Source organism: Carcharhinus amblyrhynchos, chromosome 26 (assembly GCF_965287045.1).
Source record: "Carcharhinus amblyrhynchos chromosome 26, sCarAmb.v2.hapA, whole genome shotgun sequence".
In the NCBI taxonomy this organism is placed as follows: Eukaryota; Metazoa; Chordata; class Chondrichthyes; order Carcharhiniformes; family Carcharhinidae; genus Carcharhinus; species Carcharhinus amblyrhynchos.
The window spans coordinates 7824536-7838925 of record NC_137349.1 but is presented as its reverse complement, the minus strand read 5'-3'; the positions used below and the strand labels follow the sequence as shown (position 1 = coordinate 7838925).

The 14390-nt window shown below is 40.7% G+C and overlaps 1 protein-coding gene across 3 annotated transcripts in view; it reads right to left on the bottom strand.

Moving 5' to 3' along the window:
* Nucleotides 1-14390, bottom strand: part of gng7 (guanine nucleotide binding protein (G protein), gamma 7) — a 202124-nt gene that overhangs the window by 174982 nt on the left and 12752 nt on the right. The window contains exon 2 of one of the 3 annotated variants that reach the window (XM_080212956.1): nucleotides 1391-1438. The exons of the other annotated variants lie outside the window; for them this stretch is intronic. The gene's annotated coding sequence lies outside the window, so the exon portion shown is untranslated. The remainder of the gene's footprint in view (nucleotides 1-1390; nucleotides 1439-14390) is intronic. 3 annotated transcript variants of the gene reach the window in all.

The window sequence follows — 14390 nt, the reverse complement described above, 5'->3', positions numbered from 1 at the left end:
TGAATGGCCTCCTCCTGCTTGTACGTATTGCTTCCTACTGGCTGATTTGTACAACAATGATGTATGCATTATTCAGATACCTATTGGTCTACCGCCCTAGCTAATAACTACAATATCATTGTTTATAGGTTATTCTGTTGGAAATAGACATTTCAGCATCCAGATTTTGGGGAATTCCTATTTACGTTCATATTTAATTATTTTTCTGGGAACTCCATCTCTTCTTGTACTGGTGTATAGCTAATAGGCACCCTTGGCAAACCTCCAGCCTTACACCCCATCCCCCCACCCCTCAAAAGTATTGTGGCATTAGAATGAATAAAATTTCTGCATTTATTATTAGTTTAGATGAAAAGTGAGGATATGATGTAGATTGAGAGAAATGTAGAACAATGAGAATGTTGTGCATGTAGAATACATAATCTATAATACAGCTTATATGATGCAACACTGCTCCTACACAGTTACTAAATTTTATATATAATTAATATGATACTGCGAGCTAGATTAAATTCTTGGGTAATTACTTGTTTGTAGTTTTAGAATAATCATGGAGATGTACAACTGCTGAACCCCATTTGATCTCCAATGCAGGTTTAGTTTTTGTCCTACCCCTGTATTTTGCCACTCTAGGCGGCTGCCTATTTTGCCATGTAGTTGCACCGGCCCAACTCCTTTATTGATCAATGAGAAACACTGACAATACTGTGCAATTACTGGTATTAAATCTCAAGATGTGGGTATGCCGGCGTTGGACTGGCGTAAACACAGTAAAAAGTCTGACAACACCAGGTTTTAGTCCAACCTATTTATTTGATAATATACTCACTAGCTTTCGGGATTACCCCGAAAGCTAGTGAGTATATTATCAAATAAATAGGTTGGACTAAAACCTGGTGTTGTCAGACTTTTTACTGTATTAAATCTCAATGCAGGGAATTGTTTGAAGATTTAAGCTTGGTTGTTTTATCTCCCAAAAATTACTTCATCACTTGGCACAACAGAACACTAGTTCAAAAAAATGCTGGCTCTAGGCCAGTAAAACAAAAACAAGATGTCTTATTGATAGATACAGAAGAACTTGCAGCATTATTAGAAATGGGGAGTTCTCACCTCTTGCTCATTTCACTCAGCACCAAAAAAGGTTAACTGATCATTCATTTCACTAATTTTACTAATGCAGTTGTACTTACATATACTTCAAAGTAATAAATCATAAAGCATTTTGGGATGGCCAAAAACAAAGGCAAGCTCTTCTACGTAGGAAGTAAAATTGGGGATTCAGTAGTGCATGCAGGAAGAGAAAAGAGCAATTTAGGGTTGGGAGATATGAGAGAACAACTTTAAACTAGTGAGTGGTTTCAATTTTCTGTTCAACAATGCAACATACCTTGTCCCCTAGATTGAGAATGAATAGAAATTTCCTGGGCAAACAATCCTATCAAGAAAAATAACAGTGCATCAAAACCAAAAGGTGGAGTAAAAAGAAAGTAGCTGAAGAACATATTTAGGAAACACTGCTTTAAAATTAATGTTGAAACTTAAACAAGCAGCTATTTCTTCCTTAGTAGGCGCTGTCACAAGAGCAAAAGTACATGCTTTACTCTAGACAATGTATTGTCGCAAAAATATACAATGCAATATTGTATCCCAATCACAGATGAATTCCAAAAAAAATGAAACAAAGCAAGCAATGGATCCCACTGGTCAGGCTTCAAAATAAGAGGTGCAGTACTCCATTCTCACCACAAAAGGGAGCTACTGATATATAGATGTACAGGCCAAAACAAATCATAATGCATCACCAGGATTCATACAATAAATGGAAATTAGAATTGGAAAGTCGATTCAGTGGTTCTTAAAAAGAGGGAAGCAAGATTGTTTTGAGAGTAAAGTGTGCAGCTTTCTGTTGGAGCAGCATTTCAGTCATTAGTTGACCATCTAAATTTCCATTTCCATTTCTTTACATGGCTCGCCAAATACCAAAAACTGAAGTTTCTTAATGAATTGCTTGTCGTTAGAAGTGTATTTCATACTTGAATGAACAGAATAGAAGACCGAATGAGCTCAAATCCATTCTGGAACTCATGCCACATCTACTCGTACACTGTTTCACCCCACCCTTTTGTCATTTCTTTTTAAGAATAGGTACTCATTCTATTTAAGAAATTGAAGGAATGACTGCCATATTGCTCAGTCAAGGCAATAATAGGTAGATATGAAAACATCTGGTGAGCCACTCCACCATAACATTAAAATTATGCACAAATCAATCTAATTTTAAATGTTATAATCACTCAGGTTTGCTAGTTAACCCTGAGAACGTACCACATCAAATACAAGTAATTTACTGGATAAGAATCTGCGTGTTTTTTTATCATCAGCATCCATCCACCTGCTAAAAATATAGACATGCAGCAAATCAGATGGGAGTGGCTTCATATGGTGTACCTTTGCTGGAGAAATTATTCCTTGAGGCTGTTAGATCATATATTGGAACAGAATTAGGCCACTCGGCCCATTGAGTTTGCTCTGCCATTCAATCATGACTGATAGGTTTCTCGATCCCACTCTCCCGCCTTTTCCCCATAATCTTTGATCCCATTACTAATCAAGAACTTATCTATCTCTGTCTTAAATATACAGAATTACCTGACCTCCATTCTGTGGCAATGAATTCCATTGATTCACCGCCCTCTGACTGAAGGAAATCCTCCTTATCTCAGTTCTAAAGGGTCGTCCCTTTATTCTGAGGCTATGCCCTCAGATCCTAGTCTCTCCTACTGATCGAACATTTTCCCTAGGTCCATTCTATTAAGACCTTTCAGTATTCTGTAGGGTTCAATGAAATTCCCCCCTCATCCTTCAAAACTCCAAGTACAGACTCAGAGTCCTGAGGCAGGTGCTGGCACAAACGCAGGACATGAAGCTTCCTAGTGTTGCTGCAAATTGTTTTCAGCATTACTATCTACCTCCAAGCCATCATAACAATCAGTCATCATGCCGATGCATGACAGTCGACAGGAGACGTCGCCATTTTATTGCCATTAGCCACGACTCTAACGTGTGATAATCGATGTTAAAGGACTTACTGTCACATCTGAAAGCATCCTTGAAGCACAGTATAGGGTGCCCCAGAGTTCATCTTATTCCAGAAAACACCCCATACAGAACATTCTTGGGGATTAGGCTGTCTTCCATCCCACCAAGCCAACAAGGCCACCTTTGGTATGAGGACTGCTACAAATCTTGAAGAGGTATGTCTTTGAGAGCACTGCTGCATGTGATTCTGTACTGCCTAGAAACACCACAATGTGCTTCATACAGTAAAGGCTGACACTGAGCTTTTCTTGACAGCTGTAAATCATGCACATTTCAGTCATGCAACTAGATACTGACAACATGGGTCTTATGAACCATCAGCTTAATGTTATTCCATTTGCGAGTCAGCCAAAGATCCTTTTGTATCAAGTTCTACATCAATGGACAGATTACCTGTCACCTTGGTCCAGAAACAGCAAAATTCGTCAACCATTTCTAGTGATCAGAAGTGGAGATGCCACATCTTGTTCCATGATTTTTATAGTCAAGGAGAGAAAAATCACAAAAAGGTATGGGAGAGATTCCACAAATCTGACAAGAGTTTGTCGTCTGACCAAGTGTGCAACTTCCATCCATATTTACAGAGAAGGTAACAGTCAAGAGCATAGAGAAAAAGACGCCAAACAGAATGAAGGCTGAGACAAAATCCGATTTCATTCCATTCTTCATTCTAAAGCTGTCGGAAGTGGAAATATCAAACTGTACAGCATAGTGCATGCTGTCATAGAAGGATAAGACTTGAGCAGCTTTGGAGGACAGCTAATTTTTTTTCCCCCCAAAATCTTGTAGAAGCCTGCTCTGTGAACTGTGTTGAATACCTTAGTGAGACTTACAAAAGGTAAAGAGATAAACCCAGTTACCTACACTTTTCTAGCAGCTGTCAGAAAGAAAAGATCATGCCCTCAGTACATCTACTGACACAAGATCTGCATTGTTTACAGATACACGGTCTGCCAAGCTAATGGAATCTTTTAAGTATGGCGCTAGCAAAAGCTTGCCTTGTAACACTAAGGAGTGAGATGCCCCTGTACGAAGCAATCTACTCCACTGCCTGTGTGTTTTTGCAAAGCGTGATGAAGGGAAATAGGTCACAAAAGGTGTAGCAACACAAGAAACTTTCCATGCTGGGGAGTTCAGCTGAATTCCATCCTTATCCAATGCCTTTTTGTTTGCCAAGTGGTCTCTGGACTTCTTGAGCTTAAGTGATGACGGTTATTCATTGAACCCATGTAGGACAGGAAACTCTAGAAGAGCGACGAGCTCAGAGTGGGAGATGTCCAAATCATACATGCCCAACTTACAGTAGTGATCAACTGAGCAAGATCTCTCTATACTTCAAAGTTTTCTTTTATGTAATAACATGGGAAAGAATAAACAGACCACAACAGGAAGGGACAGAGGGTAGAAATCAGCAGCTAAGACTCAAAGTTGCAACAATGATAAAAGGACAAAACTAAAAGCCCTGTATCTGAATGCATGTGGCATTCGAAACAAAACCAATGAACAGTGCGAACAGAAATTAGTAAGTATGATTTGATTGCCTTTATGGTGACATGGCTACACGATGACATGGATTGGCACCTGAATATTGGAAGGTCCTTTCTTAAAAAGAACCAGAAGTTAGGAAAAGATGGAGGGGTGGCACTGTTAACTGATGATGGTACGAGCACAACAAAGAGGGATGACCCAAGTTCAGGAAGCCAGGGAAGTAGAAGCATTTGGCATGAAGTGAGAAATGATAAAGGCAATTCGTCATTTACAGGCCCCCTAACTGTAACAACATGGTACGATAGAGTATAAAGGAATTGATAATGGAAGCTCGTCAGAAAGATAAAAGTTTTAATCATGGGAGTGAGGGGGAAAAAAACAAAAAAAAATCAGATAAACAAAGGTAGCCTTGATTAGGAGTTCATAGAATATTTTCAGGTTAGTTTCTTGGAACTGCGCTTTCTGGAGCCAACAAGAGAGCACTGCAATGGGATGGGATTAATTAACCTCAGGAAAGGCATCCCTGGGTAGCAACAATCACAACAGAATTGAATTTTATATTCAATTGGAGGAAGAGAAAAGTGGATCTAAGACTAGTGGATCTAAGACTAGTATTTTAAACTTAAATAAGGGCAATTATGAGAGCACAAAGGCAGAGTTAGCAGAAGTGAACTTGCAAACGAGGGACAGGTTTACAGAAATGCAGTGATAGACACTGAAGAGGATCATCAGAATGCAGAGAATACATGAAATAAAAATTCCAAATGGAGGACCCACCATCTGGTATTTAACTAAAGAAGTTAAAGGTTGCATGAAATTTGAATAAAAAGTATGGAGTTGCAGAAAGATAGCTGGCATGTCAGAAGACTGGACAGAATATAAAAGAATAGCAAGGAATTACAAAAAGAATAGAGAGAGAAAAATTAAAACACGTAAGACATAGGAGCAGGACTAGGCCATCTAGTCCCTCAAGCCTGCCCCACCATTCAATAAGATCATGGCTGATCTGATAGTGGTTCAGTTCCACTTACCTACCCGCTCCCCATAACCCTTAATTCCCTTATTGATCAGAAATCTACCTACCTGTGACTTAAATGCATTTAACGAGATAGCCTCCAATGCTTCAATGGGCAGAGAATTCCAAACATTCACAACCCTCTGGGAGAAGTTCCTCCTCATCTCTGTTCTAAATTGACTCCCCCTTATTTTGAGGCTATGCCCTCTAGTTCTTGTTTCCTTTTTAAGTGGAAATAATCTCTCTGCTTCTACCCTGTCTAGCCCCTTCATTATATGTCTCAATAAGATCTCCCCTCAGCCGTCTAAACTCCGAGTACAGGCGCAATCTACTCAATCTCTCCTCATAAGCTAACCCCCTCATCTCCAGAATCAAACTGGTGAACCTTCTCTGTACTCTCTCCACAGCCAATATATCCTTTCGCAAATAACAAGGCCAAAATTGCACACAGTACTCTAGTTGTGGCCTCACCTGTACCTTGTACAATTGCAGCAAGACCTCCCTGCTTTTATACTCCATCCCCCTCACGATATAGGCCAACATTCCATTTGCCTTCTTGATCACCTGCTGCATCTGCAGACTGAGTTTTTGCGATTCGTGCTCAAGGACCCCCAAGACCCTCTGCACAGTAGCATGTTGTAATTTTTCACCATTTAAACATCTTATTATTATTCCTTCCAAAGTGGATAACCTCACACTTGCCAACGTTATATTCCATCTGCCAGATCCTCACCCACTCACTTAGCCTATCCAAATCTCTCTGCAGACTTTCCGCATCCTCCACACGATTTGCTTTCCCACTCATCTTTGTGTCATCCGCAAACTTTGGTACCCTACACTCGGTCCCCTCCTCTGGATCGTCTATGTAAACGGTAAACAGTTGAGGCCCCAGCACCAATCCCTGCAGCACGCCACTAGTCACCAGTCACCAACTGCCAACCGGAAAAGCACCCATTTATTCCAACTCTCTGCTTCCTTTTAGATAGCCAATCCTTGATCCACACTAACACTTTACCCCCAACTCCATGTACCTTTATCTTACGCAGCAATCTTTTGAGGCACCTTATCGAACACCTTCTGGAAATCTAAAAACCCCACATCCACCGGTTCGCCTGTCTACCGCATTCATAAAAATCCAGTAAATTCGTCAAACATGACTTTCCCTTCATGAATCCACGCTGCGTCTGCTTGATTGAACCATTCTTTTCCAGGTGTCCTGATATTTCTTCTTTAATGATGGATTCCAGCATTTTCCCAACTGCGGACATTAAGCTAACCAGCCTGTAGTTACCCGCCTTTTGTCTACCTCCTTTTTTAAACACTGGCATTACATTAGCTGTTTTCCAATCAGCTGGCACCTCCCCAGAGTCCAGTGAATTTTGATAAATTACAACTAACGCATCTGCTATTACTTCTGCTGTTTCTTTTAGTACCCTGGGATGCATTCCATCTGGACCCAGGGATTTGTCTACCTTTAGTCCTATTAGCCTACCAAGCACTACCTCTTTAGTAACAGTAATCGTTTTAAGGTCTGCACCCCCCTACAGTCCCATGACTGTCAATTATTGGTAAGCTATTTGTGCCCTCTGCCCTGAAAACTGGCACAAAAACTTGTTTAAGGTCTCGGCCATTTCCTCGTTTCCCATTATTAAATCCCCTTCTCGTCTTCTAAGGGTCCAACATTTACTTTAGCCACTCTTTTCCTTTCTATATATTTATAAAAACTTTTACTATCAGTTTTTATATTTTGTGCTAGTTTAGTTTCATAATCTGTCTTTCCTTTCTTTATTGCTTTCTTAGTAGTTCTTCGTTTTTTTTTAAAGCTTTCCCAATCTTCTAGTTTCCCACTAATTTTGGCCACTCTGTACACATTGGTTTCTAATTTGATACTCTCCTTTATTTCCTTAGTTATTCACGGCTGATTATCCCTTTTCTTACATTCTTCCTTTTTCACCGGAATATATTTTTGCTGAGTACTGAGAAAAATCTCCTTAAAAATCCTCCACTGTTCCTCAGCTGTCCTACAAACTGTGCTCCCAGTCTACATTAGCCAATTTTGCCCTCATCCTATCATACTCCCCTTTGTTCAAGCAGAGGACACTGGTTTGGGACCCTACTTTCTCACCCTCCATCTGTATTAGAAATTCAACCATTTTGTGATCACTCATTCCAAGAGGATCCTTCACAAGATGATCATTAATTTTATCTGTCTCATTACACAGGACCAGATCCAAGATAGCTCGCTCCCTCGCAGGTTCTGTAACATACAGTTTGAGGAAACTATCCCAATAGCATTCTAAGAACTCTTCCTCAAGTCCACCGCGTCCGACTTGAGTTGATCAATCAATATGCAGGTTAAAATCCCCCACGATTATTGCTATTCCGTTTTTGCACACATCTATTATTTGCTTCTTTATAGCCCGCCCCACCTTGAAGTTATTATTTGCGGGCCTGTAGACCACGCTCACTAGTGACTTTCTCCCCTTACTATTCCTTATCTCCACCCATATCGATTCCACATTTTCCTCCTTAGCGTCTATATCGTCTCTCACTACTGCCCTGATGTTATCCTTAATTAACAGAGCTATCCTGCCTCCTTTACCTTCCTGTCCATCCTTCCAAAATGTCTGATACCCCTAGATATTCAGTTCCCAGTCCCGGTCACCTGCAACCACGTTTCTGTAATGGCCACTAGATCATACCTATTCGTACTGATTTGTGCCATCAATTCATTTTCTTTGTTTTGAATGCTACATGCATTCAGGTAAAGTGTCTTTATGCTAGCCTTTATGTGGACCCGATTTGTTAGTGCATTCTTTTGTTTGCAGGCTCTGTCCCTTCCTGTCGCAAACTGGTTATCCTTCCCCAGACCATCTCCCTGCACTGTGTTGACCACCTCCCTTCTTGTGCTTGTCACCTTTTTTACTCTGCCTGAGGTTTGATTCCTGCCACCTTCTATACTCTCTGTCCAAGAGGAAAATGGCTAGAAATGAATAGTAAGAGTTCAATATTTAAAGAAAAGCATTAATAAAGTGAGCATTAGTCCTACTGAATGCAAGTCTAGGGAATTAATCATGAAAAATAATGAGACAGGAATTTGGCATCAGATCTTCACTACAGAAGATACAAGTAACAGTCCAGAAAAAAAGAACTCTAAAGTCAGGAATTGGTAGGGAGGGAGGAACTCAGATCTACAATAACCAAGGAATTGATACTGAGTAACTTGTAAGTCTGCTACTGCAACAAGTCCCAGGTTCTGATGGGCTTCATCTTAAGGTCCTAAAAGTGACTAGTGAGATAGTTGATGTGTTGGCTTTAAATTTTCCAAAATAGATTCAGGAAGGTTCAATTAGATTGACTAAAGGACTAACATTTCCTGTTTTCCAAAGAGGGAGGGAGACAGAAAGCAGGAAAACTATAGGCCAGTTAGCTCAATATCTGTCAGAGGAAAAACATTAGAAGCTATTAAAAAAATCTTATAGCGGGACACAAAAAAATTAACGCAAATCAGGAAGCGTGAACATGGTTTGGTGAATGGGGGAAAAAAAAGTACCAATTTATTGGAATTCTTGAAGAACTCATGCGTTGTGGATAAAGGTGAATGTGTTTATATTTTCAGAAGGCATTTGATAAGGTGCCATATCAAAGGTCACTGAAAAATAAAACCTCATCGTTTAGGGGATGATATACTGACAAAGATAGAAGATTGGATAGCTCACAGGAAACAAAGTAAGCATAAATGGATCTTTTTCTGGCTGGCAGGATGTAACAAGTGGTGTCTTTTTAATACATTCATGGGATGTGTGGGTGTCATTGGCTAGGCCAGCATTTACTGCCCATCCCTAAGGACATTTAAGAATCAACCACATTACTGTGGGTTTGGAGTCACATAAAGGCCAGACCAAATAAGGACAGCAGATTTCCTTCTCTAAAAGGACATTAGCTTTTATAACAATTGCCAATGACTTCATTGGTTACATTTAGATTTTTTTATTGAATTCACAGGTGGATAGGGTCGTAGAGTGTTTTTGGTACATTGGCCTTTATAAATCGGAGTATCGAGTATAAAAGTTGGAGTGTTATGGCAAGATTGTATAAGGCATTGGTGAGGCCGAATTTGGAGTATTGTGTACAGTTTTGGTCACCTAGTTACAGGAAGAATGTAAATAAGGTTGAAAGAGTGCAGCGAATGTTCATGAGGATGTTCCCAGGACTTGAGAAGCTGAGTTACAGAGAGAGATTGAATAGGTTAGGATTTTATTCCCTGGACTGTAGAAGAATGAGAGGAGATTTGACAGAAGTGTAAAAGATTTTGATGGGTATAGATAGTGTGAACGCAAGCAGGCTTTTTCTAGCTAGGGGAGAAAAAAAACCAGAGGGCATGGGTTAAGGGTGAAAGGAGAAAAGTTTAAGGGAATATCGGGGGGCTTCACACAGTGGTGGGAGTGTGGAATGAGCTGCTGGATAAAGTGGTAAATGCGGAGTCACTTTTTAAACATTTAAGAAAAACTTGGATGGGTTCATGGATGACAGGGGTGTGGAGGGATATGGTCCAAGTGCAGGTCAGTGGGACTAGGCAAAAAAAATGGTTCGGCACAGACAAGAAGGGCCAAAAGGCCTGTTTCTGAGCTGTAATTTTCTATGGTTCAACTTTCACCATCTGCCACGGTAGGATTTGAACCTGGATCCAGAGCAGTACCCTGGGTCTCTTGATTACTAGTCCACCAACAATGTCACGACATCGCTGCCTCCCCTGCGCCAGAAGACTCCAATTTTTACAATTTATATAAATGATTTAGATGAAAGGACTGATGTTATGGGAAGTTATGCTTCAGTTGCAGTTCAGAGGTGGTTCACTGGTTTAACACAAGACAAATTCTCCTGTGGGAGAATCTAAAATGAAGGGTCACTGTTTAAAAAGTAAGGGTTCACCCATTTAAGACAAAGTGAGGAGAAATTCTGAGGTAGTGCTTGTTTGGAACTCCCTTCCCTCAAAAGGCAGAAGCAGAGTCTCTGAATATTTTTAAGTCAAGGTAGGTGGATTTTTGATGAGCAAATGGATTAAAAAGGTCATCAAGGGTTGGCAGGAGGGTACAATCAGATGAGCCATGATCTTATTGAATGCTAGCAAGGCTCAAAAGGATTAAGTAGTCTACTCCTGCTCCATTATGAAGTTCTTCACAAAGGTTAATCATGACACGAATCAATTCCAGCCTCTCAGATAGCCTGGATCTACTACAGTTTGCCTTTCATGGCAACAGGTCCACAGCAGATGCCATTGCCCTGGCCCAAATGGCCCAACATTCAACTTTGGAACACCTGGATAACAAAAGCACCTATGTCAGACTCTTGTTCATTGAAGGCTGAGCCGTAATCAACAACATTATTCCAACAAAACTCATCTCCACACTCTATGACTCGGGGATCAGCTCCTCCCTCAGCAACCTGATTCTAGACTTCTTAACCCACAGACCGCAAATCAGTAAAGATAGGCAACAACACCTCCACGATCATCCTCAACACCAATGCCCCACAAGGATATGTCCTCAGCCCCTTACCATACTCCTTACACATTTTGTGCAGCCAAATTCTCCTCCAACTCGATTTTCAAGCTTGCTGATGACACCACTATGGTGTGTTGGATCTCAAAACAATGATAAGATGGAATACAGGACCCAGATAGAGGATCTGTTGAAATGACAATAATCTCTCCTTCAGATGTCAGTAAAACGAAGGAGATAGTTATCATCTCAGAAGGTGTAGCAGAGGACATGCCCTTGTGGAAATGATTTTGATTTGTTTTATTGTCACATATATTAACATAGTGAAAAGTATTGTTCCTTGCACACTGTACAAAGCATATTGTTCATAGAGAAGGAAAAGGAGAGTGTACACAATGTGGTGTTACAGTCGCAGTTACAGTGTAGAGAAAGAGCCACTTAATGCAAAGTAAGTCTGTTCAAAAGCCTGACAGCAACAAAGAAGCAGCTGTTCTTGAGTCGGTTGGTATGTGGCCTCAGACTTTTGTATCTTTTTCCCCCAAAGGAAGGAGGAAGAGAGAATGTCTGGGATGTGCATGCATGCGGTTTGGGGGGCGGGGGGGGGGTCATGCTGGCTGGTTCGCCAAGGCAGCAGAAGTGCAGACAGAGTCAACAGATGGGAGGCTGGCTTGGGCTATATTCACGATCTTTTGTCATTCCTTGCAGTCTTGGGCAGAGCAGGAGCCATACCAAGCTGTGATACAACCAGCAAGAATGCTTTCTATGATGCACCTGTAAAAGTTGGAGAGCATCGTAGCTGGCATGCCAAATTTCCTTAGTCTTCTGATACATAGAGGCGCTGGTGGGCTTAAAATATAGTGTCGGCATGGGGGGGACTAGGACAGGTTGTTGGTAATCTGGACACCTAAAAATCTGAAGCTCTTGACCCTTTCAACTTCACCCCATTGATGTAGACAGAGGCACGTTCTCCTTTATGCTCCCTGAAGTCATGACAATCTCCTTCATTTTGTTGACATTGAGGGAGAGGTTATTGTTGCTGCATCAGCTCACCAGATTCTCTCTCTCATTCCTGTACTCCGTCTGGTCATTGTTTGGAGATCTGACCCACTATGGTGTTGTCAGCAAACTTGAAAATCGAGTTGGAGGGGAACATGGCCACACAGTCATAGGTGCACAAGGAGTATAGCAGGGGCTGAGAACATAGCCTTGTGGTACATCAGTGTTGAGGGTGATCATGGAGGAAGTATTGTTGCCTACCCTTAATGATTGCAGTCTGAGAGTTCAGAAGTTCAAGATCCAGTCTCAGTGGGAGGTGCTGAGGCCTAGGCCTCGGAATTTGGCGATGAGTTTCACGAGAATAAGAGTTTTGAAGGCTGAGCTGTAGTCAATAAATAGGAGTCTGACAAAGGTGTCCTTGTTATCTAGCTGTTCCAGGGTATGGTTGTGAGCTTTAAGTTTCCAGGTGTCCAGATCATCAATCTGTCCTGGTCCCTCCACACTGACACTATGGTTAAGAATGCTTCCATTTTCTCAGGAGGCGAAGGAAATTTGGCATGTCACTATGACTCATCAACCTTTACAGATGCACCATAGAAAGCATTCTTTTGATGATCTGGACATCCAGAATCTTGAAGCTCTTGATCATTTCCACTTCATCCTTGTTGACGTAGGTAGGCACAGTAGGAAGTTTCCTCATCTGATGAAGGAGCTTGAGACTCTGAAAACTAGTGTTGCCGAACAAACTTGTTGGACTTTAATCTGGGTGTTGAGACTTCCTACTGTGCCCACCACAGTTCAATGCCGGCATCTCCACATCATGATGTATATAGGGGCGTGAACTCCATTACTCTTCCCAAAGTGATAACTACCTCCTTCATTTTGCTGACGTTGTGGGAAATTGTCATCGCACAGGGTCGTGAACAAGGCCCAGTGCGTCATGTAAACTATTGACTGTCTACACTTCCCGCTGCCTCAGAAAAACAGGCCACATAAACAAGGACCCCACACACCCTGGACGTTCTCTCTTCCACCATCTTCTGTCAGGAAAAAAAATACAAAAGTCACGTATCAACCAACTCAAGAACAGCTTCTTCCCTGCTGCCTTCAGACTTCTGAATCGACCTACCTCATATTAAACTGATCTTTCTCTGTACTGTAGCTATGACTGTAACACTACATTCTGCACCCTCACCTTCTCTAGGCATGGTAATGTTTTATATGTATAGTGTACAAGAATACTTTTCACTGTATACTAATACATGTGATAAAAATCAAGTCATAAAAATCAGCAATTTATTGCAACCTGTATTTATTTTGTTTTATGTCAATTCCACAAAATTAAAAAGACAGATTCAGAGGCCTCAATTCTTTGCAGCACAAACCACAACTTTTGTCTCACCCATTTTAAATGGGTGGAAAATCATGTGCTGGGACTGTAGAAGCTGGAAAGTCTTCCCACAATTAACATTTTGGTAAAAAAAAACGCAATAAGAAATGTTTACAACAGACATCAACATCAAGCCTTAAAACAGTCTAACTGCTTGTATTAACTTCCTATTGTTCCAAACTCAAAAGAGAGATCAGCATCTAGAATTTATTAAAGAGGCAACACAAAATCAAAAGTTCCACTCCCAGCACAAGAATGTAATTGTGCTTATGAGAAACTAAGTGTTGTATTATTGTATTCTTAGCATAAAACTGCTTACCAAAAATTCATGTTTGCAATCAACCACTGCTATAGACATGTGCATGAGTAGAAGAAACTAGACTCAGGAGTACCCCAAATGGGTGTCACGAAAAGTTCTCTGCAACTGTCAAAGAGAATACTTCAAACTCAGTTTAGCTAAGCAGGAAATTGAGATGAAAGCACCAAGTATGAAGCCATTTACCCAAAGCATAATACATTTCTAAAAAAAAAGCCAAATATAAATAAATGCAAGTGAGGGAGAAACAACAGATTAAGTCAAAAGAATATAAAACAACTTGCATTATTATTTCAACTGCTTCACAGCAACATGGACAAATAAAATTTGATGCATTCGCACCTCACACGTGCCAGGCAATGACCATCTCCAACAAGAATCTAACTCTCTCTCCTTGACATTCAATGGCATCAAGTTAATGTCAACTCTTCCCAATGAAATATGACAGCATGAAATACAATTTATCTTCAAAAATGGATCAACAGCATAAAATTTCACCTAAACTGATTTTCCCTTAATCTTCTATACTCAGTGACTAAACACATCTTAATCCTGTGTTGAGCTCAGTGCCTAATTTTGTTA